Here is a 16,317-nt window from a genome sequence, read left to right on the forward strand (position 1 = left end):
GCTAATGTTAGCCACCTAGCTAGAATTCGTAAAATATCAAACTTTTTGCATATTCGTAACATATTGTATGTTTTGCCAATTTTTAACCTAACATATAATATGGAATGGGGGATGGATATCCACAAATTAATACATACCATGCAAAACGTAATCTATCATTATAAATGGAGTGTGACGGATTTAGATTCCGAATAATACGAAATGCTCTGAGACCAGGTTGAAACTCCCCCCAACAGAACATAATGGATAAGCTAGTACAGTCCTATCAAAGCAGATATGTCCTGCCTTCATGATGAAGTGATAAAATGCCCTCTGGAATATAACAGAGGCACAGGAAAAAGGTCCTTGAAAAATATGACATTTATTCTCAATAGCTGTCTATCTCCTTTCATTGGTGAGTGCACAATATGTGGGTGTGTGTGTGTACTGTACAGTGGGATAAAAGAAAAGTAAAAAAACAGTTTGAAAGGAACAGAGTTGTTTCTTTAATTTGTGTATGTTTGCTAGAGTAGGGCTGTTGCGGTGACAATATTACCACCACACCGGCAGTCATGAGTAGGGCTGTTATGGTGACCGCAGTAAAATTCCACGTGACCGTTAAGGCACGGTAATCTGCTTTTATGCACTTTGGACATGCTTTGGCAGTACACAACTCACTACCGACCATCATGTCACTAATGGCCTGGTACTCATGGCTCTATTGTCCCTCTAACCACTCTGACATCAATGCAAATACAATTGAAAATCACATCAAACAGTATCTTGCTTTTAAACCTCAATGTGCTTTATCAATTTGAAGAAAGAAATTCAACAAAAGGTTGAACCTGATTGAAAAACATTGTCATTATGGATGTTGTTTCAAAGCCAAACAACGATATGGACAGCACTTTCTAAGGTGATGATTAATTCAAAACCCCCATTGGCATATTAGAGCATATGCATATGCATAGGCCTATATATGAGCCCAAGCCAAAAAAAAACAAGAACCTGAATTCAAATAATGATTGTGCCATTCAGTGGCGATTTTAGCATGTAAATCTTGTTGGTGCAACCCCCCCCCCCCACATTTTTCTTAATATGCATGCCAGCAAAGTGGCAGGTAGCCTAGGGGTTAGAGTGTTGGACTAGTAACCTTAAAGGTTGTAAGATCAAATCCCTGAGCTGACAAGGTAAAAATCTGTCATTCTGCCCCTGAACAAGGCAGTTGAATCACTGTTCCTAAGGCCATCATTGAAAATAATAGTTTTTCTTAACTGAGTTGCCTAGTAAAATAAATACAAAATGCCACAACTCAACCATAAACAATACATTTAATGCTCTATAACGCTGACAAACAATGTGCCTATATAAAGCTGTCCCAACACCATAACCATTAACACACCTAGTTATCAGTGGAGCCTTGTCTGGCAGCAAGACAGTTCATTGAGCCTAATTTACAGCCTATAAAAAAAACCCCACTGAAGTCAGATATCCCAGTTCTGAGTTTCCAGTTGTTTTGGCGCGGCAGAAGTCATGCTGGATTGACAGCATGGCCAATGTTGAATGTTTATCCGTTTAAGCTTGGAAAAGAGACTCTTAATCCCAGACTTGGAACCACACACCCACCCCACTGAATAGCAGGCTTGTGATTGCTTTGCAATGCTGCAGTCAACCACTAATTCCTTCCAAACCACTATTTGTTGAATTTGCTATTTCCAACTTGTGTAATGTTTATGTTCAATGGTCGATGAGCACTGATATGTTTTATATATAATTTATCTTTATTATTTCTCTTCATTTAACATGGATTAAAAAGCATTTGCCAGTACATTACATTGTTCACTTTATTCATGATGATGTCTACTAAGTAATATTTTGAAAGTATGATGTTGACATGATCAGTCCAATCAAAGCTATTGTAGATATAAAGTGATTTGACGTAATTGTATCTGTAGCCAATGACCTTGAGCTTTCTAACACGGAACCCAAACCGGCTGCGCGCGTGCACCATCGTGCGCTATTGTGCGCTATCGTGCATAAATGTATTTTGCCCCCCCACACCAAACGCGATCACGACATGCAGGTTAAAATATCAAAACAAACTCTGAACCAATGACATTAATTTGTGGACAGGTCAAAATTCATGAAACATGTATGGTCATTTAGCTAGCTAGCTTGCACTTGCTAGCTAACGTTAATTTGTCCTATTTAGCTGGCTTGCTGTTGCTAGCTAATTTGTCCTGGGATATAAACATTGAGTTGTTATTTTACCTGAAATGCACAAGGACCTCTGCTCCGACAATTAATCCACACATAAAACGGCCAACCGAATCGTTTCTAGTCATCTCTCCTCCTTCCAGATTTTTTCATTGTATAATTTACATGGTAATCGCATCTAAACTTTCATTGTATTACCACAACTACCGGCAAAACAGTTCGTCTTTCAGTCACCCACGTGGGTATAACAAATGAGGAGATGGCACATGGGTACCTGTTTCTATAAACCAATGAGGAGATGGGAGAGGCAGGACTTTCAGCGCGATCTGCGTCAGAATTAGGAATGAGTTCTATTTTAGCCCTTGGTGTCGCAGACGCTCGTTGGCGTACGCGAGCAGTGTGGGTGCAATAATTGCATAACATGGATTTCTAAATTTAATTTGCGACGCTCGCGCATGCGATGTGTCCGGTCTGGTCAGCATGTTAGATGGGCACTTCTAATGTGACTCTATGGCAGCACCCACGAAGCTTGAATTTTCATGCTATATCCTTACATTTGGCGGTAACGTAGTGTCCCCATGAGTAATAGAACACTGAGCCAATCACGGCGCAACTAGAGAACATTACCAACCCCCACGCTTCGTATTTTCCACTGACTGCCCCACCATCACAGAAAGCACTGAGGTAGGCTAAAACAGCTGCATTTTGGAGCTGCCTTATTGCAGAAAGCAAAAAAGAGACCAAGTTTGTATGCGGTTTTATTAACATGTTTTATTACATTGTTTGCAAACTGATATGTGACACATATAAATGTAAAAAAAACAAAATAACACAAAAGGTGGGCTCAAAACAGGTGGGGCCCAAGCCCTCAAGCCCCCTGCCCTGAATGACGGGTCACCACTGGTGCCAACATACAATACATAGCCTACTGCATATTACACATTGCAGAAAAATATTTAAAAGAAGGTGAATTCACCAATTTGTAAGTCGCTCTGGATAAGAGCGTCTGCTAAATGACTTGAATGTAAATGTAAATGTTAAAAGAAAAAATGAATTAAAATCTCTTTGGTACATAATTGGTTTAGCCTATACTCCAAAATGTTAAAAATGTTAGTAATCACCTTTGAGTGTGTACTGTATTATAATGCATACTGGCTGGACTGGTTACCATAAACTACGCTCCAAAGTTTGTATCTGTGAGTCTGGGAGAGAACGTATAGGCCTTGCCGATGCTGTTGGTTCATTGATGTTCAGGTTTACAAAGATAGCCTCCCTTCTATTTGATTTTGAATAGCCTAGTAATATGGGATTTTTTTATTTTTGCGTACATTTCCATGTCCTCCCCTCTCTCCTTCATTCCTTTCTTGAGCGTGCAGAGAGGGGCTGTCAACAGTTGTTTAAATATATTTTGTTGTGAAAACATGTTCCTATTGATGGTCCCAAAAAGATTTAACTTGGTTTCCCAAATTAAGCACTGGGTGTCTGCAGGAACACGGTTCGAGAGCACATAGCATACAGGGTTTGGGGCGAAATATCACCTGTCATCCAGCAAGAGGATGCATGCTCATCAAACAGTGGTTAAGGGTGAGTGATATAACCAGAGTAGCCTACCCAGCATATTATTGGAAAACGAACAGGTGGCAAAGTGGCCTCAATTAGCTTTTCGAACAATTCCTTGCCCCTGTTCCTGCCCATTTGATAATAGGCCAAATCTAAACTAATTTGACATATGTGACCGACCGCCTAGATTCTGTCTTCTGTAGCACAATGTGAAATTGTGTTTTTTACATTGGATAAAAGCAGAGACACCTAGCAACAAAAAGTTATATCATACACTGCAATTGAGGAGCAATGGGAAAGTATTTATGCTTTGAAAGTTGACAAACTTGTAACTTCACTTGTGAGAAAATGGCCTTTGAATGTTTTGGTACCTACTGGAGAGTTCTTCTTTGTCTACACCCATTCAGCATCATTCACATCGTTCACACCCATCGTTCACACCATCATTCACACAAGTTTTAGCTTCACCAATCTCTTTAAGGGTTGATCCGAGCATTCTGTCCTTACAACAGCAATCAAGCACCCAAGCTAACAGTTGTCACAGTGACATTCTATTAAAATGGACACTTGCATAGTGGTAATTTGGTAAGACACACAGCTAGCTTGCAAAACAATTCACCATAATCACAACTCATGGCATTACTACCCTGCATGAATCTGCAGGTAGCTAACCAACCAGGTTCAATGTTAGTTAGCTTACATTAGACTATAACAAGCAAAGCAAATGGCTCTGAGGTACGAATAATAAGATCACACATGTAGCGTTAGCTAGCGTGCCAGCCAGCAAATGCTAGCTAGCTAACGATACACTTTAACTTGAAATTAAAAGACTTTATGTCAAAATTAGAAACGTGTAATATCTGAAAATATAGCTAGACTTTCTTACCCGTGGTCTGAAATCAGAGTAGATAGCCAGAGCAAATTTACCAGCTATGTCTATCAACATTTGTCTTTGTGACATTCTATTGAAATTAATACTTGGAATGTGGAGAAATTTGCTAAGAAATGTAGCTAGCTAGCTAAACAAAGAACCATAATCCCAACTCATGACGTTATTACCCTGCATGAATCTTCAGGGAGCCAACCAACCAGATTCAATGTTAGCTAGCTAAAATTAGGCTATAACTTGCCAAACAAATGGCTCTGAGATACGAATAATAAGATCATACGCGTAACGCTAGCTAATGTGCCAGCCAGCTAATGTTAGCTAGCTTGCTAACAGTACACTTTAATTTGAAATTAAAAGACTTTATGTCAGAATTAGAAATATGTAGTATCTGAAAATGTAGCTAGCTACACTATATTACCCTTGGTCTGAAATTGGAGTAGATAGCCAGAGCGAATTTAACAGCTACGTCTGTCAACAGTTGTCGTTGTGACATTCTATTGAAATGCATACTTGCATAGTGGAGTCTTTTGTTAAGACATGTAGCTCGCTAGCTAAACAATGAACCATAATCCCAACTCATGACTTTACTACCCTGCATGGATCTGCAGGGACCTAACCAACCAGGTTCAATATTAGCAATCTAACAGTAGGCTAAAACTAGCCAAGCAAATGGCTCTGAGATACAAATAATATGATCATACACGTAATGTTAGAGAGTGAGCCAGCCAGTAACGTTAGCTAGCTAGCTAACAGTAGACTTTAACTTGAAACGAAAACAACTTTGTCAAAATAAGAAATGTATAATATCTAAAAATGTAGCTTGCTAGACTATCTTACCCATATACATCACGGATGCCATGGTTGCCCTTAGTTTGAAGATGTAATAGAAGCTAACACTGTTCCGTACAGTTTTTGCGTTCCCGCGGCATTTAAACGAGGCTGCAATGAAAACTAATTGGACTGTAGCGACTGTGTTGGGTTTAACCTGTTGCGTCGCGCAATCCCGGATCCGGGATTCTATTTATAGCCTCAAGCTCATTAGCATAACGCAACGTTAACTATTCATGAAAATCGCAAATGAAATGAAATAAATATATTTGCTCTCAAGCTTAGACTTTTGTTAACAACACTGTCATCTCAGATTTTCAAAAAATGCTTTTCAACCATAGCTAAACAAGCATTTGTGTAAGAGTATTGATTGCTAACATACCTATAAGCCTAGAATTCAGCCAGCAACATTTTCACAAAAACAAGAAAATAATTCAAATAAAATCATTTACCTTTGAAGAACTTCAGATGTTTTCAATGAGGAGACTCTCAGTTAGATAGCAAATGTTCAGTTTTTCAAAAAAATATTATTTGTGTAGGACAAATCGCTCCGTTTTGTTCACGTTTGGCTATGAAAAAAACCTGTATACAGTTATAGCCTCAAGCTCATTAGCATAATGTAACGTTAACGATTTCTATTTCTGAAAATCGCAAATAAAATGAAAATAATGCGCCTGCTCCAAAGCTTAGCCTTTTCTTAACAACACTGTCATCTCAGATTTTCAAAATATGCTTTTGAACCATCGCTATTCACTAATTTGTGTAAGAGTATGCTAAGCTAGCTTAGCATTTTGAGTAGCATTTAGCACGCAACATTTTCACAAAAACCAGATAACCAAATAAATAAAATCATTTACCTTTGAAGAGCTTCGGATGTTTTCAATGAGGAGACTCAGTTACATAGCAAATGTTCAGTTTTTCCTGAAAGCATCTTTGTGTAGGAGAAATCGCTCCGTTTTGTACATCACATTTGGCTACCGAAACGAACCGAAAATTCAGTCACCAACAACGTCAAACTTTTTCCGAATTAACTCCATAATATCGACCGAAACATGGCAAACGTTGTTTGGAATCAATCCTCAAGGTGGTTTTTCACATATCTCTTCATTGATATATCGTTCGTGGAAGCCTGCTTTCTTCTCTGAATTCCATGGAAAAATACTTGCAGCTGAGGTTTGCGCACCAATTTCGGCGCAGGACACCGGGGCGGACACCTGGTAAATGTGGTCTCTTATGGTCAATCTTCCAATGATATGCCTACAAATACGTCACAATGCTGCAGACACCTTGGGGAAACGACAGAAAGGGCAGACTCATTCCTCTCGCATTCACAGCCATATAAGGAGACAATGGAAAACGGAGCCTCAAAAATCCTGCTCATTTCCTGGATGCCGTTTCATCTTGGTTTTGCCTGTAGCTCACGTTCCAAGGCACGCACAGAAAATATCTTTGCAGTTCTGGAAACGTCAGAGTGTTTTCTTTCCAAAGCTACCAATTATTTGCATAGTCGAGCATCTTTTTGTGACAAAATATTGCGCTTAAAACGGGCACGTCTTTTTATCCAAAAATGATATAGCGCCCCTAGAGTTTCAAGAGGTTAAACTACATTTCTATTCAAGTTTCAAGAGGTTAAACTACGTTTCTATTCAAGTGTTGATTGACATGGTAACAGACCAATAGTATTCGAGAAAAGTGTAATAAACTTACCCCTCTGACCCTGTACAATACATTGTGATGTATAATGACGTCACGTATGGCATTACTCAACACATTGCTTCCCATACAGCTTCTTTCTACCAGGGGTAGTGCTTTCCACCAAGGGACATGGAAAGGGGGATACCTAGTCAATTGTACAACTGAATGCATACATTTTCTGTGTCATCACTGCAAGCCATCATGGCTCTCAAAAGCCGCGACAGCCGCAGTATACTTGTGAAGATAACTTTAGCATCACCCTAAAAACCCTATTCAAATTCAACACAAACCTTCAAATAGGTATGTAATGACACCTTATAATCTCTTTATAGTGTTTTATTAACATTTTAGAGGTAATAAGTTGGACATATCTCTAAATTTCACTATTACTCAGTAGCCTTCGCTTCCCCCTCCTCAATTAAAAAAAAAATCAGGCAGAGTGCCATTGCCTTCTTCAATCATGCAGAGAAGGGCAGCATGAAGGTTGCGTCATTGATTTAGCTGGAAAGCGGAGAAATTGTGATTTACAGTGGTATTCATATTACAGTTGAACTGGAATGGTTCATTTTTGGGGCGCTAAAATATGGTAACGTGTATATTCTCCAACATAATTTTAACATTTCTACAAACTTCAAAGTGTTTTCTTTCCAATGGTACCAATTATATGCATATCCTGGCTTCAGGGCCTGAGCAACAGGTAGTTTACTTTGGTCATTCAGGCGGAAATTTACATTAAAAGGGGCCTAGCCCTAAGTTAACTATCATACTGTAATTCCACTGATTTCAAAACCCCGTCCTCCAGAAAGTGGAGCGCCAAATTTATGCAGTTCTACTAAGCAATATATATAAAAAGCCGCATTAGACAGGATTACCTACATATACTAACCAGCTCAAACAGACAGAAGCATGCTATATGGCAGACCAATCCAAACTCATCTCTCGGCATGTCCATGCCACACATTGTCTCAGCTAATCATGGCTAGCGGTTGCTGACTTATTCTGTGGCTAAACCAATTAGGCTCGTAATGTATCAATGTATTCGTATTTACAGATGGCAAACACGTTTGTTATTAAGGCACATGAAAGTTGACATGTTTTTTTGAAGACATTTCTGCCCCAAAAAAAACGCATTTTGATTAAAAACAATTAAGTTCAAGTGTGAAGTAGTGACCCGTGACACACGCCTAGTTTCCTGAAACAGGTCACATATTAATAAAGACAATATTAAATTGAGAATAGTCAGATGGGTGAAAATATGATAACTTGATGAGAGAACAGCTGTGCAGCCTGAGGCAAGGAACAAAGCTCAAGCTTTTTTTGCGACTTTCTTAAATCATCAATAGTGTAATGAACATGATGGGAGACAGAGAGCTGGTTTCAAGTGAAGGGTGCGCAGCAGGAGTTTATTGTAAAGGACCACAGGAGGAGGCAGGGAGCTGGATCCAGGGGCAGGCAGACGTTCATACACAGGGGGGCCAAAAAGGCAACAGTACAGGCAGGGAAAAGGCTAGTAACGTCATCTGCGAGATCAGGCAGCTGGTTGATAACATGAAATCCGATAGGCTAAAGTACAGGCAAGAATAGGCAAAAGGCTTTGTTAGTGAGGCAGGCAAAAACTACCATACACGAGAGGAGTAAATTATGGGAAAAATAGAGCCCCGAATAGAAGTGTCACAAAACAAACAATACCTCACAATGATGGGGTGCAAAGAACTGAACTACATAGTGTGTGATAATAACATAAAGGTGTGTGAACAGGTGATCCGAATCCAGGTGATTGGGATCTGGAGAGTGAGCTGCGTTCAGGGGTCTATGTGTTTGAGAGGGTGAGTTAGAAGCAGACAAATAGCCTATAGTTGCACTATGCAGCCATATATGTTTTGATTTATAAGACATTTTAAGGTTTGTATCATCCACAACTACAGTTGCTAAATAACTGTTAATCTAGTGTTTGTGACCTGTTTTAATGATCAATTTTACACACAACATAGCCACTTAAAATGCGCACTTGCTCCGGAATGGAAAAAAATCCTTTCTATTTTATTCAGCTAAGTTCAGTTACATTCTACTTACTATAAAAGTATATCATATCAAATAATGGCACGGAACTTGTAAGCAAGTCTTGTCTGCTGAATGAACAAGCCTACAGCCTATGGCATGGCGCATAGCCAGATAACATACAGTAGGCCGACTCATATTCTGTTCTTCTGAGTTTAAGTTAAATAACGTCAATTGCCGTGAGACAGGCAGTCGTTTCCATTACAATAACCAGCTGACAAAATGTCATGACCGCAACAACCCTATGTTAGGGTCATAATGCCTCTCACAATACCGGGCCATTGATGTCTTGGTTCTTTCACTAACCTCAGTGAGTCAGCCTACTAGGCTCAGCAGTACTACAGACTAGCGTCTGACTAAATATGTTGCATTTTTGACTTGAGGGGATATTAGAAGAAAGCATCAAAATCCACCTGGTCCATATGCACGGCCATTTTAAGTGTCTGTGTACAGAGATTTTAATTGAGTTCGTCCAAGGAAGCTCCATGGGTATCATGTTCTTAACCACAGATTCCTCTTGAATCGTTGTGTGACTTTTATTCCTCACAGTTTTTAATAAAAAGGTTAATTAAAGACATGATTATCTACCGAGAAGTGATTTCAATTGATTTGATCTTGTTTGGGGAAATAAACTTAATGCAAAAAAGATTCGTTTAAGACCTGTGACAGATTCATAAGAGGGGTCATTTGAGAGAGTAAGTGTAAGTTATTGCCCAAATTAAACTGGCACCGACAATCCTTGCTGTAGCTTGCAGAAGTCTAAATCCATTCAGCAAAAAGCGGAGGGTGTGTTTTATTGTCAACAATGGCATTTGGACCATGCAGTTTAAACAGTTATATTATTCACCCCTATGCTCCTTCTCCCAATTAGAAATGATCTAGGCTTCCATTGCCCCAACAGCCCCCTACAGCTCAAACTGTCCCAGCCTCTCCCCTTCTTCTCCTTCCTTTCCTCCACACACTGTCCCCCAGGTAAACTAATATTACATACAGGGCCTCACTGGTAGGCCAGGTTGATTCTGCCAAGGCCTTTGGCTCACCAAGGCTGTCATGAGTGGCACAGTGGGTCTAAGAGAGGTGGAACCTTTCAAAATAACTGTCCTCATCCTCAAAAGCTCCCCTGGTCATGGCTTAATCTCTCCATCAAAGCAGGACAAAGTCCAGATTTAGAAGAGGATGGGAGCATTTGTCTCCCCCTGGAACTAGCCTGTTGGGATCCTCAGATAACTCTGCCTGCCAAGACAAATCTTATTACAAGTTCAAGGAGCCTTTCACTGATTAGACCCCATATCTGTTGCAGGAATATGGCTTCAAACTGCTGATAGTTTTACTCTGCTAATCTAGATCTAAGTTATTGGGTTATTGGGTTTCTCCTGTCATTTGGCCAAAATGTAATAATAACATATTGGCCCAGGTTAGTTCCCAGTTCAGTCTTATATTCAGCCAAAATTCCACCAGTAAGGGAACAGAATAGATATGCTTTAACATATATTTGATTTGTTTGTGAAAAGAATATCTCACTGCTTGGCACACTCTATTTGTATGAACATTCACAGTATAATGTGCCATTCAGGAGTCAAGTGAAACCAAATGTATTCTGTTTGAATAGGGAATGTAATCACCATCCGTTTCTCTCTCCTTCCATGTTAAACACCCTTCCTTTCATCTCCAGCACTCCTCCGCTCCCAGTGTCTTGGGTACAGAATAACATTTCAACCTGGTAAATCGCTGAGGAAAACTCTAGGCTGGGCTGTTGAGGCATACTCCTTTGCATGGCTCTAAGGGACATATCAAAATGTAACCTGGGGGAGGGGTGGTCCAAAATAGGGGAGGGTTGTCCAATTGTTTTGTTGCTTTGGAGAGGATTGTGTTTTTTTGGGGTGGAGGGTCACAGCGGAGGGTAATGCGTTTTTTCTCTGCTTTACGTTTGCTCTTCTACTTGTATTTTCCGTATAAACAATGGCTTGACTTACTTTTGATATTACCCTAATAAAATTTAGAAACATTTGTGAAGGTTTGGTATGGTTTGGATATTGTAAAGCTACTGTAGGCCTATGATACACAATATACTGTATGTAAAAGTATGTGGATAAGGCTTCAAATTAGTGGATTTGGCTGTTTCAGCCACACCTGTTGCTGACATGTATATAAAATTCAAGCACACAGCCATGCAATCTCCGAAAACAAACAATGGCAATAGAATGGCCCGTACTGAAGACATGGCACCGTCATAGGATGCCACCTTTTCAACAACTCAGTTCTTCAAATTTCTGAACTGCTAGAGCTGCCATGGTCAAAAACAGCTCAGCAGCAAAATGGTAGGTTACACAAGCTCACAAAATGCTGGACCTCCAAGTGCTGAAGCTCGTAGTGCGTAAACGTCGCCTGTCCTCGGTTGCAACAGCAGTCACGAAATTTAGTCAGCAGGTGATTGTCAAGCAAATAACTGTCAGTCTCACGGTAATTGACCATTAATTAACATAAACACATTTAGCATTTCTTGGCTTCCACACATAGTCTTCAAGCCACTGATGCAGACCTTTGGAACTTCTACATTTTAAAAGTCTAATAAATCCATGTAATATAGCCTACGCTATCACAATAAATCCATTATTTATTTTACACAGGTCTTAAGAACCAGGATATGAAGAAAATGTCATCTATTTCAGAAGAACAAAATAGCATACTCTGAGTTGTCCTTATGTTAGGTCCTGATTTCGCTATGCCAAATGACTGTGGGCTACTCTAGTTCATTTAGCAGACAAGATTAGCTTAGAATTCCATGGCATTGTATAATAGTATGAAGAATACAATTGAACAAAGCTGAATAAAATAGAAAGGATATTTTCTCCAACCGATTTGAGGGAGTGGGCACATGCGGCTATTCTGTGTTGAGTGGTTAACAAAGAAATAGGTACTGCTATATGTCTAATTTAGAGTTATTAATGTAACTTTAGTTGTTCTACAAATGTTGGGCTATATGTTTTGATTTGTAATACATTGTAAGGCTGCATGATTTGACTAATGATGCTTTGAAAAAAGTTGCTTGAAAGGCATGAGCTCTGTTTTGTTTTTGTTTTTTTGCGCAGGCTGCACACACTACATCAGTCACTCATTCACATTTTGACATGCACTTGAAAATGACTATTTCATGGTGGCATTCCTTTTGTGTGGCCTTAATGCACCCTATAAAATCCATGCCTTTTGCGGCCAGAATCACCTCTCGCTCAAATAGCTTTCCATCATATGATCGGGTCTTTCTCACAGGCTACAAGTGAAGACAGACACATCAGGGATGCAAGTGCGCATGTCTTTATCCAATTCCGAGGTGCGTATTGAAGATATTGGAATAACTGTACACATTTACTTTTCGTCCGCCAACAAGATGAGTAGGCCTAGTGAACAGCAAAAGCACTAGCCTATGTCAATCTACTATCCCCCATAGTACAAAAGTTGACCTATTCTATTCTGTGTGAGAAATAAATATTCCAAACATAGTCTTGGACAGTAATGGGATGCAATAGATCCCAAATTAATACAACCACTAGTATAAAACATTTTTTTTTACGCAATGTGGCTGACGCAACAGAACATTTAGCTTAAAATGTTAATAAACTATTAGGCAATGTCTTCACATTATAAGCGCAGCAATGCGCACATGGTAGTAGGCTATAAGCGGGAATGTTCCATTAGCAGAAAACACCATTATCAGAAAACATCATCATCAAAAGTGACCGCAAATGCAATTGTGCATGTAATCCTTTTATTATAAAGGTGTATTTTTATGGTGAAAATGATCTTCCCCAAACTTTAAACTCACGCCCTGCTTATGTGTACCAGTTAGACTCTACACCCATTGGAAAGCGGATTCATGTGCATAATTTTAAGAAGTTATTTGGCCACTTTAATTGTGATACAAACCTTATGAAAACATGTAGGCCTATGGGCTAAGCTACATGTGTAACGGGTCCTATGTGTAGCTGGTGTAGAGAGTCAGGCGCACGACAGCAGATATGAGCAATCAACGTAATTTTACTCAAAATGTCAAATAAACAAAGTATCAAAGACAAGCATACCATGACAGACCAAAATGCTAAATTAACAATCACTCACAAAAACCCATAGGGGAACAGAGGGTTAAATAATGAAACAGTAATTGTGGGATTGAAATTAGGTGTGTAAAAATTAGACAAAACAAATGGAAAATGAAAAGTGGATCGGCGGTGGTTAGAAGGCCGGTGACGTCGACCGCCGAACGTCGCCTGAACAACCTACTTCGGCGGAAGTCGTGACAAAATTAGGTGTGCGACTATGATTATAAAATGACGCAAAAAAAGTATTTGTTTCTTATGCTGGGCATCATTCACAATTGCTAAGATATAATTCACAAGTGATAGGCTAATATTGTCACCCATCAGACTATTCTTGATTTAATCTTGTCTTTAAATATACTAAATAAGATATGTGTGAATTATGTTTTGATTCGGAATGGACCATTATCATGCACCTGTATCGAAAAATATATGTATTTTATGTACATAATTAGTGAATGAGGAAGCTTTTCCCATAGTTTATTTTCATGCCTGCTAGGTAGGCTATAATCCTGTTGTGAATATAAGCAATGTGCTTACTATTAGGAAAGTTGAGAAATAAATAGTAGGTCTAGGCTATAGAAAGCTGATGGGATGCTCCTCTTTTTAGTAGAGGCCATCACTCTGTTTCTCGCACAATTTCAATAATGGAATAATGGTCTGGGGCTGTTTTTAATGGTTTGGGCTAGGCCCCTTAGTTCCAGTGAAGGGAAATCTTAATGCTACAGCATGCAATGACATTCTAGACGAACTTTGTGGAAACAATTTGGGGAAGGCCATTTCGTGTTTCAGCATCACAATGCCCCGTGCACAAAGTGAGGTCCATACAGAAATTATTTGTTGAGATCAGTGTGGAAGAACTTGACTGGCCTGCACAGAGCCCTGATCCTGACCTCAACCCCATCAAACACCTTTGGAATTAATTGGAACACCGACTGCGAGCCAGGCCTAATCGCCCAACATCAGTGCCTGACCTCACTAATGCTGTTGTGGCTGAATGGAAGCATGTCCCTGCAGCAATGTTCCAACATCTAATGGAAGGCCTTCCCAGAAGAATGTAGGCTGTTATAGCAACAAATGGGGGACCAACTCCATATTAATGCCCATGATTTTGGAATGAGATTTTCAGCAAGCAGGTGTCCACATACTTTTGGCCATGTAGTGTAAATCTGTAGCACAGCACAATTCCCATTTCGAAGAATACAACTTGCATATTTGATTGCAGGTTATGAATGCATAAAAAGTCCTTAAAGTCATGTCCGAATGCAGTAATTCCTTCATGCTTAATTCCCACGTTCCCATAATAGAAAATGAAAAAGTATAAATCAACAAGGCCGATTAGGTTGTAGAGAGTAGGCGTTCAGATGACTTCAAGGGTGAGCTCACTATGGAGTCTCAACCTCTAGTGGTCAGTCATTAGTGCACTACTGCACTCCGACCACATTGGGGCTCCACCTCTCACAGCCATTTGAGCTCTGAGTCGCATTGTAATCCATATCTAAACTGAACAAAAATATAAATGCAACATGCAACAATTTCAATGATTTACAGGAAATCAGTCAATTGAACTAAATTCATTAGGCCCTAATCTATGGATTTCGCATGACTGGGCAGGGACACAGCCATGGATGGGTCTGGGAGGGCATAGACCCACCCACTGGGGAGCCAGGTCCAGCCAATCAGAATTCGTTTTTTTCCCCACAAAAGGGCTTTATTACAGACAGAAATATTCCTAATTTCATTAGATGTCTGGGTGGCTGGTCTCAGATGATCCCAGATGTGGAGGTCCTGGGCTATGGTCTGCGGTTGTGAGGCCGGTTGGACATACTGCCAAATTCTCTAAAACGATGTTGGAGATGGCTTATGGTAGAGAAATTAACAATACATTCTATGGCAACTGCTCTGGTGGACATTCCTGTAGTCAGCATGACAATTGCACGCTCCCTCAAAACTTGAGACATCTGTGGCATGGTGTTGTGTCAAAACTGCACATTTTAGAGTGGCCTTTTATTGTCCCCACCACAAGTTGCTCTCGTTGATTATCAGTCTCAGTCCAGATGTTAACATTATTTATGTTACAATTAACATATGTATTTGTGGGCTTTTAACTACTATATATTCAGTAAGGTTCTACAACATACTCCACCTCAGATGAACCTGAGGATTCAGTAACAGGTGAATGCCACATGTTGCTTTATGACACTGTGCTGTTTCATATCAAACACGTTCTAAACTGAACAGTTCTCTATCTGCAGCAGAACGTTTCTATCCCCGCATGTCTGCAGACTCCTTTAAGCACCGTCTCGCCTCTCCCACAAAGGAGTGAAAAGTGTAAAGGCTGATCTCTGGAGACGTCGCCATGTCGCGCTCAAATTGTCAAGAATGGAAAGAGGTGGTTTAGCAGCACTCAGCACCCGTTCTGTCAAAAAACCCACCCGTTGTATTCCAGCCTTCCTACTATTATGTACTCCCACCTATTCAGAGAGATAAGCACCTGAGTTACTTTCTGCTCGTATGTAACCCTATCACAATACGTTAGCAGCAAGTACATTTATGAACATTGGAAGGTGTGAGGACAGATCCCATAATAAAAGGCCATTGAAATTCAACAGACTACAAAGAACTCCCAGAAATTGCTGTCACAATTAAAATGTGTCTTGATGAATGGTAGGCCTGTGGTGAATAAAAATGAGCTGCATTATTAATAATAAATAACAAAGGTGGGCTAAGGCTGTACAAAGGTATAAGCCCTCTGAAAGAGCATTTCATCTGCACAGTAATCATTCAAGTCAATCAAATTACAAGGTTAGAGAATAGCTTATGCAACATATTCATTTTTGTGTTATGCACAGTCTTGGATCAGTTTTAAGATGGCTGAGGATACAAAATAAGTAGTTACTCACATGAATCATTCCTCAGGAGATGCTTTCCAGCAGGGTCAGCAAAGTATTAGATAATACCTTAATGTCCCCATATGAGAATTCTGTGCTTCCGATGACC

General features: G+C 39.8%; 1 protein-coding gene across 2 annotated transcripts in view; it reads left to right on the forward strand.

Moving 5' to 3' along the window:
• LOC135511616 (pro-neuregulin-3, membrane-bound isoform-like) overlaps positions 1-16,317 on the forward strand; it is a 528,889-nt gene that overhangs the window by 409,027 nt on the left and 103,545 nt on the right. The gene's annotated exons all lie outside the window — the stretch shown is intronic.

The sequence above is a fragment of the Oncorhynchus masou genome, chromosome 24, assembly GCF_036934945.1.
Source record: "Oncorhynchus masou masou isolate Uvic2021 chromosome 24, UVic_Omas_1.1, whole genome shotgun sequence".
NCBI classification, from domain to species: Eukaryota; Metazoa; Chordata; class Actinopteri; order Salmoniformes; family Salmonidae; genus Oncorhynchus; species Oncorhynchus masou.